This window comes from Rutidosis leptorrhynchoides, chromosome 11, assembly GCF_046630445.1.
Source record: "Rutidosis leptorrhynchoides isolate AG116_Rl617_1_P2 chromosome 11, CSIRO_AGI_Rlap_v1, whole genome shotgun sequence".
Taxonomy (NCBI): Eukaryota; Viridiplantae; Streptophyta; class Magnoliopsida; order Asterales; family Asteraceae; genus Rutidosis; species Rutidosis leptorrhynchoides.
The window spans coordinates 335,484,080-335,497,581 of NC_092343.1; positions in this window are offsets into that span (position 1 = coordinate 335,484,080).

Genomic DNA, 13,502 nt, shown 5'->3' on the forward strand with positions numbered 1-13,502 from the left:
GGAAATGGCTACCTGATACGGTGGATATCCACCTGATCCACCCGCTTCGTGATGGATATGAATGAACCTAAATGGATATGGATACGGATATGGATGAACCTAAATGGATATGGATATGGATATGGACATGGATAAAAAGTTTCATCCATGGATATATCCATTACTACCCAAAATACATATACAAATACATAGATATAAATATATGCTTACATTTAATACTACAATCTCATCTACCGTTAGATTTACATTTTTCTTTCAACCCCATAATGAAATAATTATAATATATTACAATAAAACATGTATATTTAACAAATAAACTTACAAATATCATATTTAACTTTTTATAATCTATGTTTTATAGTAAATTTAACAAATTTTGTTATATCTTCGACAAATATTACTCATTTTTATGGATAGAATTTTAGTATGTCATGATATATATATTTTTTCTATACTACGTGTTTGTTTTAATCGCATATTAGAAAATATTATAACATTTTTTAATATCCATTGGATATCCATTAACCCGCTTAATCAACTGGATATGGATATGGACGGATGACCTGAAACTAAATAGATATGAATATGGATATGGATTAACAAAAACTAAATGGATATGGTGAAATGTCCTGTTCATATTGATTATAAATGTTCCATATTAATTGATTTCGCCGCGAGGTTTTGACCTCTATATGAGACGTTTTTCAAAGACTGCATTCATTTTTAAAACAACCATAACCTTTATTTTATCTATAAAGGTTTAAAAAGCATTACGTTGATTATCAAATAATGATAATCTAAAACATACCGTTTACACATGACCATTACATAATGGTTTACAATAAGAATATATTACATCAAAAATAAGTTTCTTGAATGCAGTTTTTACATAGTATCATATAAGCATGGACTCCAAATCTTGTCCTTATTTTAGTATGCAATGGCGGAAGCTCTTAATAATCACCTGAGAATAAACATGTTTAAAACGTCAACAAAAATATTGGTGAGTTATAGGTTTAACCTATATATTATCAAATCATAATAATAGACCACATGATTTCATATTTCAATACATCCCATACATAGAGATAAAAATCATTCATACGGTGAACACCTGGTAACCGACATTAACAAGATGCATATAAGAATATCCCCTATCGTTTCGGAACATCCACCGGACATGATAAAACAACATCGAAGTACTAAAGCATCCGCTACAACGGATGGGGTTTGTTGAGCCCAATAGATCTATCTTTAGGATTCGCGTCAATTAGTAGACTGGTTTACTAATTCTTAGGTTACCAAGTAAAAGGGGCATATTCGGCTTCGATCGTTCAACCATAGAAAGTAGTTTCATGTACTTGTGTCTATTTTGTAAATCATTTATAAAACTGCATGTATTCTCATCCCAAAATATTAGATTTTAAAAGTGGAATTATAACTCACTTTCACAGATTTTTACTTCGTCGGGAAGTAAAACTTGGCCACTTGTCGATTCACTAACCTATAACAAATATGTACATATATATCAAAGTATGTTCAAAATATATTTACAATATTTTTAATACATTTTAATGTTTTAAGTTTATTAAGTCAGCTATCCTCGTTAGTAACCTACAACTAGTTGTCCATAGTTAGATGTACAGAAATAAATTGATATATATTATCTTGACCCAATTCACGACCAAGTGTATACACGTCTCAGGCTAGATCACAACTCAAAAGTATATATATTTTTGAAATCAACCTCAACCCTGTATAGCTAACTCCAACATTACTGCATATAGAGTGTCTATGATTGTTCCAAATAATATATATAGATGGGTCGATATGATATGTCAAAACATTTGCTTACGTGTCTGTGGTATCCCAAGATTACATAATATATTAGAATACATGTATAATACAATATAAGTTAGCTAGGATATGATTTTTATAGAATTTTTACAATATTTCCCGTAGCTACAACAATCAACAAAAATATCCAATCTTGTTTTACCCATAACTTCTTCGTTTTAAATCCGTTTTGAGTGAATCAAATTGATATAGTTTCATATTGAAGTCTATTTTATGAATCTAAACAGAAAAAGTATAGGTTTATAGTCATAAATATAAGTTACAAGTCATTTTTGTAAGAGGTAGTCATTTCAGTCGAAAGAACGACGTCTTGATGACCATTTTGAAAAACATACTTCCACTTTGAGTTTAACCATGATTTTTGGATATAGTTTCATGTTCATAATAAAAATCATTTTCTCAGAAGAACAACTTTTAAATCAAAGTTTATCATAGTTTTTAATTATCAAACCCAAAACAGCCCGCGGTGTTACTACGACGGCGTATATCCGGTTTTACGGTGTTTTTGGTGTTTTCAGGTTTTAAATCATTAAGTTAGCATATCATATAGATATATAATATGTGTTTAGTTGATTTTAAAAGTCAAGTTAGAAGAATTAACTTTTGTTTGCGAACAAGTTTAGAATTAACTAAACTATGTTCTAGTGATTACAAGTTTAAACCTTCGAATAAGGTAGTTTTATATATATGAATCGAATGATGTTATGAACATCATTACTACCTCAGGTTTTGTGGATAAACCTACTGGAAATGAGAAAAATAGATCTAGCTTCAAAGGATCCTTGGATGGCTTGAAAGTTCTTGAAGCAAAATCATGACACGAAAACAAGTTCAAGTAAGATTTTCACTCGAAATAAGATTATTATAGTTATAGAAATTGAATCAAAGTTTGAATATGAGTATTACCTTGTATCAGAAAGATATTTTACTGTAAATAAGAAAGATTTCTTAAGGTTGGATGATCACTTTACAAGATTGGAAGTAAGCTAGCAAACTTGGAAGTATTCTTGATTTTATGAAACTAGAACTTATAGAATTTATGAAGAACACTTAGAACTTGAAGATAGAACTTGAGAGAGATCAATTAAATGAAGAAAATTGAAGAATTAAAGTTTTTGTAGGTGTTTTTGGTCGTTGGTATATGGATTAGATATAAAGGATGTGTAATTTTGTTTACATGTAAATAAGTCATGAATGATTACTAATATTTTTGTAATTTTATGAGATATTTCATGCTAGTTGCCAAATGATGGTTCCCACATGTGTTAGTTGACTCACATGGCTGCTAAGAGCTGATCATTGGAGTGTATATACCAATAGTACATACATCTAAAAGCTGTGTATTGTACGAGTACGAATACGGGTGCATACGAGTAGAATTGTTGATGAAACTGAACGAGGATGTATTTGTAAGCATTTTTGTTAAGTAGAAGTATTTTGATAAGTGTATTGAAGTCTTTCAAAAGTGTATGAATACATATTAAAACACTACATGTATATACATTTTAACTGAGTCGTTAAGTCATCGTTAGTCGTTAGATGTAAATGTTGTTTTGAAACCTTTAGGTTAACGATCTTGTTAAATGTTGTTAACCCATTATTTATTATATCTAAAGAGATGTTAAATTATTAAATTATCATGATATTATAATATATTAATATATCTTATTATGATATATATACAGTTAAATGTTGTTACAACGATAATCGTTACATATATGACTCGTTTCGAAATCATTAAGTTAGTAGTCTTGTTTTTACATATGTAGTTCATTGTTAATACACTTAATGATATGTTTACTTATAATTTATCATGATTAAACATAGTGTATCAATATCTTAATATGATTCATATGTATTTAGTAAGACGTTGTTATAACGATAATCGTTATATATATCGTTTCGAGTTTCTTAATTCAATAAACTCAATTTTATGTATATAACTCATTGTTAAAATACCTAATGAGATACTTACTTATCATAATATCATGTTAACTATATATATAATCATATATATGTCATCATATAGTTTTTACAAGTTTTAATCGTTCGTGAATCACCGGTCAACTTGGGTGGTCAATTGTCTATATGAAACCTATTTCAATTAATCAAGTCTTAACAAGTTCGATTGCTTAACATGTTGGAAATACTTAATCATGTAAATAACAATTTCATTTAATATATATAAACATGGAAAAGTTCGGGTCACTATATATGGATATGGATACGGCATCACCCGATCCATATCCAATCCATTTCCATCCCTAGTCACACCCCCTAAATGGGACCAGGGGTAAATGTGACCAACCAATATCAAAATACAAGTGTATAAATGAGAACGACTCTAAATGAGACGTTTTTATTAAAAACCATAATTAATATCGTAGCGAAAAATATTAAATGTTTACATTGAAATCCAAAAAGTAAATATAATGTTTAATGCAATAATAATGGCAATATAAAGACTTCAAGTAGCAGCATTCAATCACCAAGTAGCAAGTAGAGCTTAGTAATCACCTGAGAAAAACTTGCTTAAATGTGTCAGCCAAAAAGGTTGGTGAAATTCATAGGTTTATCAAGATTTTTAGACCACAAGATTTAGTTAAAAGAGTTGATATAGACATATCAATTTGAAAGTAGTGTTGTGGTGTATGATATCGAAACTAAACAAAGTTAACCCCATAACACTTTATCCGTTCATGTCGTTAAATCATTATTAAGTATCCATTGACCAGCGATCACCTAGATAGAGACGTTACTCTCAATAGGCCTACTCATAATAATTAAGCTTGCATTTATACGTAGCAAATAACGATATCATGGCAGGGATTTAGCATGAAACATAGCATGGCAGCAAAATTATAGTTTGAGTACTTGTGTCTAAAGCGTAAAAACAATTTAAAAGCAAGCATGTGTCTAACCCAAAAGTTATAAACCAGTTATGAAATAGGAAAAATTAGGGCTATAAAATTCACATTAACATCAGATGAAGTTATTCCACATATGTAAATGAACAGAAGTAAACGACCGGGATCTCAACCTAGAGATATAAGTTTGGTCATTAGTTTCTTCAATCCGATAAATAAAGGTTCATAAGTAAACTTATGCGTTGTTAAGTTGTCAATCAAGTTTGTGTCCACTATAATCATGTTTAGATGTTGTATAACTTTGCCCCAAACCTCGGTGCTATCAAGTAAGTCAAGAGATGACCAGATGTAACGATCAGGAACTTTCGACTAGACTTAGTCTACAACCTTTCGTTTAATCCAAAACCTTATTCCCATAAGCCTCTGAGACATCATCCACATGTCCGTAAGTAGCGGTGAAGCTCATATAAGTCATACATTTATTGTTAGGATTATAGTTTTCACTCGTTGCGTGTGTATAGGAATACAACATTAAATAAATATACAATAAGTACTTATAATATATTATATATTATATAAGTTATAATATAGTTATTATTAATAATGTATTTTTATTATCAATTTAATTAAAGTTATTTATATAATAAAGGTATTATTAGTTTAATTATATGTTTAATTACTACAGTGAAGCTATTTATCAATATTATAGTTCAAGTATTTTAGTAATTAATATTATACTTAGTAATTATATTGAATATTATTATATAATATATAATTTTATTCATACATTCCAAATATTATATATATATATATATATATATATATATATATATATATATATATATATATATATATATATATATATATATATATATATATATATATAATAACCCATTAGATCATAAAATAATAAATAAATAACAATTAATTATAAATTAAGTTATAATGACATAATATCAGTATATAGTATGTATTAAATATAATTATCATCTTTCCTCATTTATTTTTGTAATTTATCTTATTATATGTTTCGATTTTTATCATAACTACTTTAAATATAGATAAAATACGAAATGAACTCCAAAATAATAAATTTTATATTATTAAGATCTAGTAAATATAATAATCATATATAAATTTTATACATAATTTCATCTTGTTATTTTATTTAATTTCAGATTAAATCTTAATTAACATATATATCATATAATAAATTAAATAAATACATTAAATATATCAAAAATTTATATAATTCAATAAATATATTCTAGAACATGTTTAAGTATTTTATACGTAATATATTCTGTTTTTGATAATTTTTAGCAATTAAATTCGATTTATGCACATTATTATATACATCGAATAGAAACTAATTAAATAATAATATTTCTACTGATTAAATATTAAATAATTATATAAATATACTAAATATCAGATCAAATATAATAAAAATTTTGATCAGATTATTCTGTTATATATAACTAACAGTTTCGGTTATTAAATAAAAAATAAAAATAAAAATTAACAAATAAATTACATTTTTGATTCTAATAATTATTTTAGGTTAATTGTAATCTATAAAAATTATTTTTTTCTTCTGTTTTTAAGTATTTATAATAATTTATATCTATTTTCTATATATATACATTAACCAAACAGATAATAAATAAATAATAATCATTCTATTGATCATTAAATTATTTAAAAATATGTAATACTTCAGAAGAATAATAATATAAATTTTGATCATATCTCTCTGTTAAAAATAATTTTATTCAAATTTTATAGATTTATTTGTTTATTAAACAGTTTTTGAATACAAATAAATAGAGAATAAATATGTATAATAATTTATAAACTAGGGTTCTGACTTTAATAACTTATATAGGATATGTAAAAATTATTTTTACTATTTTCACTGATTTTTAACAACTTATACTGATTTTCTACATATATAATATATATATATATATATATATATATACACACACACACACACACACACATTACTCAATGCATAACTAATTAATAATAATAATTTGATTGATCTAATAAATAAAAAAAATACGTTAACACATCAGATCTATATGATTACGTATTTTGATTAGTTTAAAAATAATGTTAGAATTTAATTTCGATTTATTATATATTTTTATATATACCGTATATGCATATATACATTAAATTTCATTTTTAACTATTAATAATAAATTCGACCATAAAATTTATGAAAATAAATTTTAAATCTATCTTAATTCCTAATACAAATTATCAAGCATTAATATGATATATATATATATATATATATATATATATATATATATATATATATATATATATATATATATATATATATATCATATTAATGCTTGATAATTTGTATTAGGAATTAAGATAGATTTAAAATTGTTGTCGTAATCTACTGTTGCTTGAAGCTTTAGGGTAAAAAGTTAGTGGGCCACGTAATCTACTCCTCTGGATTTATCTACCATCTCCTTCTATTTTCCCCCCTCCGTAATATCTCTCCCTCACTCTCCTTCGCGACTCCCTCCACCGAAATTAGGGTTTGAGGATTTGCTTCCAAACCCTTATCTACCATCTTTTCCAACTGATTCAAGTGGGACTAGACGATTGGGGTTTCAAGCTGCCTGCAGAACCCTAACGACCATATTCCAAAAAACCCATAATCAATGCTTGTAACACTTACTCTACAGGTAACTTAATTCTTCTCGAGATTAATAAGTTATTTTTAATCTTTTTGTTTATTAATTTTCAGTGTTAATAAGTTGAATATGAAAATTTTAGAGCAAACTAACTTTATTAATAAATTGAGATTACATTCCTGTTTAAGTGCAATTAACTGTTGTTTGAACGGATTTTTATCAGAATTTGAATTAAAAGTTATTTTATCGTTTTTTATGATTTGAAATGAGAATTTTGTATCGATTGATTTATGTTTATATCATACTAATTAAAATTTCTTTAAACTGGATCAACATTGATGTTTATATTCCATATTATATTTATGCTCTCTTATACACAATTTGACTTGAATTTAGTTTAATTAGGTTGATTTATAATGTAGCTTGAATTGGTGATAATAAAAAGGGTTGTGCTCGATTTTAATATGACTATTTATTTGGAATTATAAGTTAGAAGTACATGTGATTTGAAAGTTGTAATTGGAGATTCAATAGTTCTTAAAGAGGTTCCTCGAGGATCTTATTGTTCTTTGTAACTATTAGTTTCATAACTACTCCGTTTGAAGAACCACAACTGAATTAATGTTACCAAACATATGTGTTAGGTCTTAGTCAACTGTCCTTGGCTATGATATATTGTTCATTTGTTTGATTATATTTTTAGTAGATACCAAATTGTTCTCTTCTATATATGCTTCGTTGTAACAACATATTGTTTTGGATGAATGTGATAGGTACCGGCAGCAAACACATCTCATCATTGCTGACTTTGGTTGGACCAGTGATAAACGCTCTTTATAATTGCCATTTCGTTTTTTAAACCATCTAAAATCATAACTACATTCTGCTTAATATCATCTATTAATTGACTTGAGGTTTTTTTTTTTTTTTTTAAATTTTATTTGCAGGTGATGTATTTGGCATTTTGAGAATTTTTGTAAGTTTAGTCTTTAGGGCTGTGCAGCCACTCTAAAGAGTTTGGTTGTTGTCTACTAACAAGGTAGTCGCTCTTTTGTAATTGATTGATGCATATAAAACATATGCTTTGCTAAGGCAAGCGTCGCTCTTAAATGAGTTTGGGTTTGTATAAGCAACTTTGTTTGATGATGTTTATTAGGCTTTGTATAAAAATTACTCACAAATCAATCCAGACCTTAGTGTTTAGCAGTCACGGCATATCTAGTACTCAATAAAGAGTTTAAGGCCCCTGAACTTCTAATGCAAATATCATATCTGATCTGTCTATGAATTTAAATTATTCATATCAGCCCTTTAGTCTTGCCTAAGAAGATCTGACTTAACATAGTAGATTTTCCAATAATTATTTTGCATATCTAGATTATGTATGGGATCGAACCTATTTGATAGACTTTAAAGGAGCTGTTACACTGTTTGATGAATTTTTTTAGATGGTTTCTATCAATATGATTGATGTTGTGTATCAGTTTGAGTGTGTGACTCTTTATACTGTTCCATTTTATTTAACATAGTGAATTTAATAATGCAAAGTCTGATGAACTGAACCTTTAAAACAGGTTTCTAAACATTCATGAACTTATAATATGGAGTATACTTGGCTTTCTATTTTGCTGACTAAAATATTCATCGGCACATGCAGTTTTTGTTTCAGGGCAACCATCATTCATAAATCGACAAAGGCCTACTTCACGTTTTTTTCACTAGCTGCTGAAAAACTCATAAACCGAACTTCGCTCGATAACCACAGAAGGCAGGAGAAGATGAAACCCACATGAGTTCAAACGCGCCCTCTTCTTAATTTAAGGTAACAAGTGCAATATATTTTTGGACATCGAGTTGTTTAAACTTTCAAACAAAATTGGTAAAAGTAATTTGGGCATTTAAGTCATTATACGGCTGCATATTTATACAGCTTTTCACCTTTCTGTCTCGATGGTTCTCCACCCATTTTCCCTCCATGCACGATCGTTGTACACGAGTTGTGGTACGTCAGAAGGTATAAACCCTAGCTATCTAATTCGTATGTGTTTCATTATTATTGTTGTACAGCATTATACTTGATTTTGTTGTGTCGCAACATGCGATTTGAAGTAACTGCACCTAACACTGACCACACAGTTTTAAAACGAAGAAGCAAGCAGGCCTCCAACAACGCACATTTAGTATATGTGATGCCCCGTACAAAATTAACGTGTACGGATCATCAACAAAAGGATCATTACAAGGTCAAACACTATATGTTGTTTTAAAATAAGTTTGCATTCATAAGAAAGGGTGACGTCATAACCAACATCATAAGTTTTACAAACGATAGTAGGCTTCTACGAATAGAAGCAATTAACATAAGTACGAGACCCAATGGTCATTACAAATTCATTGTTTCAAAAGTAACATAGTTGTGAATGCAAGGTAAACGTTTCAGGCATAGACATCTCTAACAAAAGCAGCGGGAGTCTACACAGCAAGACTACTACAGCGGAAGCATCAAACCTCTAAGCACCTGAGAAAACATGCTTAAAAACGTCAACACGAATGTTAGTGAGCTATAGTTAAATGTAACAGTAATGTAAGGTAGGCCACGAGATTTCGTATTTCAAAACAGTATGAAAAATATATGCTCAACCGTGGGCACTTGGTAACTAACTTAACGTAATATCACCCCCTAAAAGTACACTTGTCGAGTGCGTAAGTTTACGAAGTATTAAACACCCGTTAAATGCCAGCGCGACTAGCCCGAGTGGGGATGTCAAACCCTATGGATCCATATCTAAGATTCGCGTTCACCGGTTCAAAAACCAATGACTAAACGTTACCGAGCTAAGGGGAAAGTTTATGCCGTTGTATAACCCACACATATATAAAGTTTAAGTACTCGTGCCTAGTATGTAAAATGTAAAATGCACATGTATTCTCAGTTCCCAAAATAGTTAAAGTAAAAAGGGATGCTATAACTCACAGTGAAAAGTAGTTAAGTTGATACGAGATAAGTAAGCAAGTAGCTGGTCCGAAAGGTCCTCAACCTAAGTCAAAAGTTACTAAGTTAGTAAATCATTTCCAAAGGCTTAAAAGTATGTAAATTAGGTCTTAAGTATCATCATTATTCATCATAAGTCAAAAAGGGTAAAGTAAGTTTCAATCAAGAATAGAGATCAAAACAAAGGCTGACTTCGTTCAGCCGCCACGACCTCTATACAAACTGAAATGAGGTGAGACCAGTGTCCATGCTTCCGTATATGAGTCCCCTAGTTTCTGACCAATTTCCAGAACCAAACTCATCTTCGTTTGACCGTGGCGACGGTTTAAGTGCGAGTAGGTCAGAAATTTCAGCACAACGTTATAAGGGCGTAGTGACTTTCGGAAGGCTATAAATCCTAAACCGTAAGCCGGATTAAGAAGAGTATTAAATGAAAAGTCATCTAATCGAACCGAAAAATCTGGAAATCAACTTTTCCAGTAGTCAGGAGCCTGATCAGATCTATAAAACAGTAAGTAAAGTGCTCTGGTGGATTCTTGGTGCTTGATGCTCATCACGGTTCTCATCCTTGATGCTTATAGCTTCAAGTGTACAACTCGTTGATGTGTTTGCATCATCTTTACCAAGTTTTGACCATCATAACACTAGTGTATGTCTAATATATGTAGCATAACTCATTTAAGGGTTGTAAGAAGGTTGATGAACCAAAGTTACATCAAGATCTTAGATCCGACACATACATGAGTTCTAATAGTAATATTAAGCTATAAACTTGAATGTAAACTAAATAAACAAGATCTTAAGTTGTAGAACTTAGATCTTAGTTAGATCTTGAAGATCCTAGACTAAAAAGTCTAGATCTAGTATTCTTAAGTTAAACCCTAAGTTATAGAACTTGGATCTTCACTTTAAATAAACCATAAGTTATGAAACTTAGATTTTTATTTTTGTAGAGTGTATATAAGCTTATAAGCTTTTGTTTTAGAAAAAATTGGAAGACCATAAGCTATAGAAACTTAGATCTAACATAAGTGTATGAATTTATAACTAGAAAGTTTAACTTCTATGTTCTTGAACTTACAAAGTTTAAACTTTAGTTTCAAGAAAAATGAGATCAAGTTTAACTAGTAATACTTGACCAAAATCATACATCACGAATTTAAATACTTATAAAAGGAAGAAATAAACTGAAGTTATAAGTAACAAGTTCATGTTTGTTTCATACTTAAGAAGATTCAAGCCAAAGCTTGGATCTTAAGAAAATAAACCTTAAGTTTCCAAAACATAAACACAAGTAAGATCTTAAAACTTATGAACTTTAGATCATTACAACATTTCAAGTGTAGAACCATAAGCTAACAAGCTTAGATCCTTGTTCTTAATTCCTCATCAAACAAAGGATGGAAGAAGCAAGATTCATGAAGATACAAACTAGAAAGTTTGATCTTTAACAACAACAAGTAAATTGATGATGATACTTGGTGATTTTTAAAGGAAAAAGAAAAAAAAATAATAAAGTTGTTACTTACAATTTAGAGAGAAAAAGTTGAGAGAAAATAAAGTGTAAAAAGGTATGTGAAAAATGAAGTAATACTAGCATATAAGTAATAAAAAAAAATTGAACTCCCTCCCATGCTCCCAATGGCTGATGGTTTTTAGGGGTCCAAAAGGGGAAGTCAAGTTTGATCTTTCAAGTGTGGGAGAGTGTTGTATGCTAGGAAGAGTATAAGGTTAATTACATGGGAAAGAGGTGCACGCATGCTTGAGACATTCTTGTCTCCAACACTTAATTAATCTATGTTTAACCTTAATAAATCACTAGTAATATGACGGGCTCACTAACTAGTCCATTAAGAAATGTAGGGTGGACTTTGATAGTCCAAGTCCATAATAAGAAATGTAGGGTGGACTTTGATAGTCCAAGTCCATAATAAAAGCCCATGTAAGTATGCAACAATTTAGTAACAAGCCCAAGTAATTAACTACTTACATTAGTTAATTAGGAATAATTAATAATAATTAATTATGAATGTAAATAATATTCAAAATATTATTCGTGAAAAGCACGTGTCGAAAGACGAGTCGGGACATGGAAAGTCAAATACGGTAACAAGTAAAATGTATAAGAATACATTTAGTACAATGCAAGTATTAATAATAAATATTAATAATATAAGTTGAAAAATCCAGGGTCATTACATTACCCACATGTTAAAGAAAATTTCGTCTCGAAATTTTAAGCTGAGGTAGATGGAGGAGTTGGGAAAAGGTGAGGATATTTCTACATCATTTCATCCTCTCGTTCCCAAGTAAACTCAGGTCCTCGTTTGGCATTCCATCGAACTCGGACGATCGGAATTTTGTTGCGTTTCAAAGTTTTGACCTCACGGTCCATAATTTCGACAGGGTCTTTCACGAAGTGGAGTTTGTCATCAATCATAAGTTCTTCCAGTGGTATGACAAGTTCCGGTTCAGCAAGACACTTCTTCAAATTCGATACGTGAAAGGTAGGATGAACTGAGCTCAATTGAGCTGGAATATCCAGACGGTAAGCAACGGGTCTGACACGCTTCAAGATTTCGAAAGGACCAATGTATCGCGGGTTAAGCTTCCCACGTTTTCCAAAACGGATCACACCTTTCCAATGTGCGACCTTCAACATTACACGGTCACCCACATTGAATTCAAAGTCTTTACGTTTAAGGTCGTCATAACTCTTTTGGCGATCACGGGCCGTCTTGAGCCTCGCTTAAATTTGGACAATCTTCTCGGTTGTTTCATGGACTAACTCGGGTCCGGTGATTTGCCTTTCGCCTACTTTGGCCCAATAAATAGGAGAACGGCATTTGCAGAATTAATACTCGAATGATAACTGTTGTAAGAGAATTCGGCTAGCGGCAAATGTCTTTCCCAAGCCTTTCCGAAATCAATAACACAAGCACGCAACATGTCCTCCAAAGTCTGAATCGTGCGTTCGTTTTATCTGTCGGTCTGTGGGTGATACGCAATACTCATGTCGAGACGTGTCCCCAAGGCTTCTTGCAAAGAACGCCAAAATCTGGAAGTAAAACGGGCATCTCGGTCTGAAATAATCGATAAGGGCACACCATGACGAGATACAAT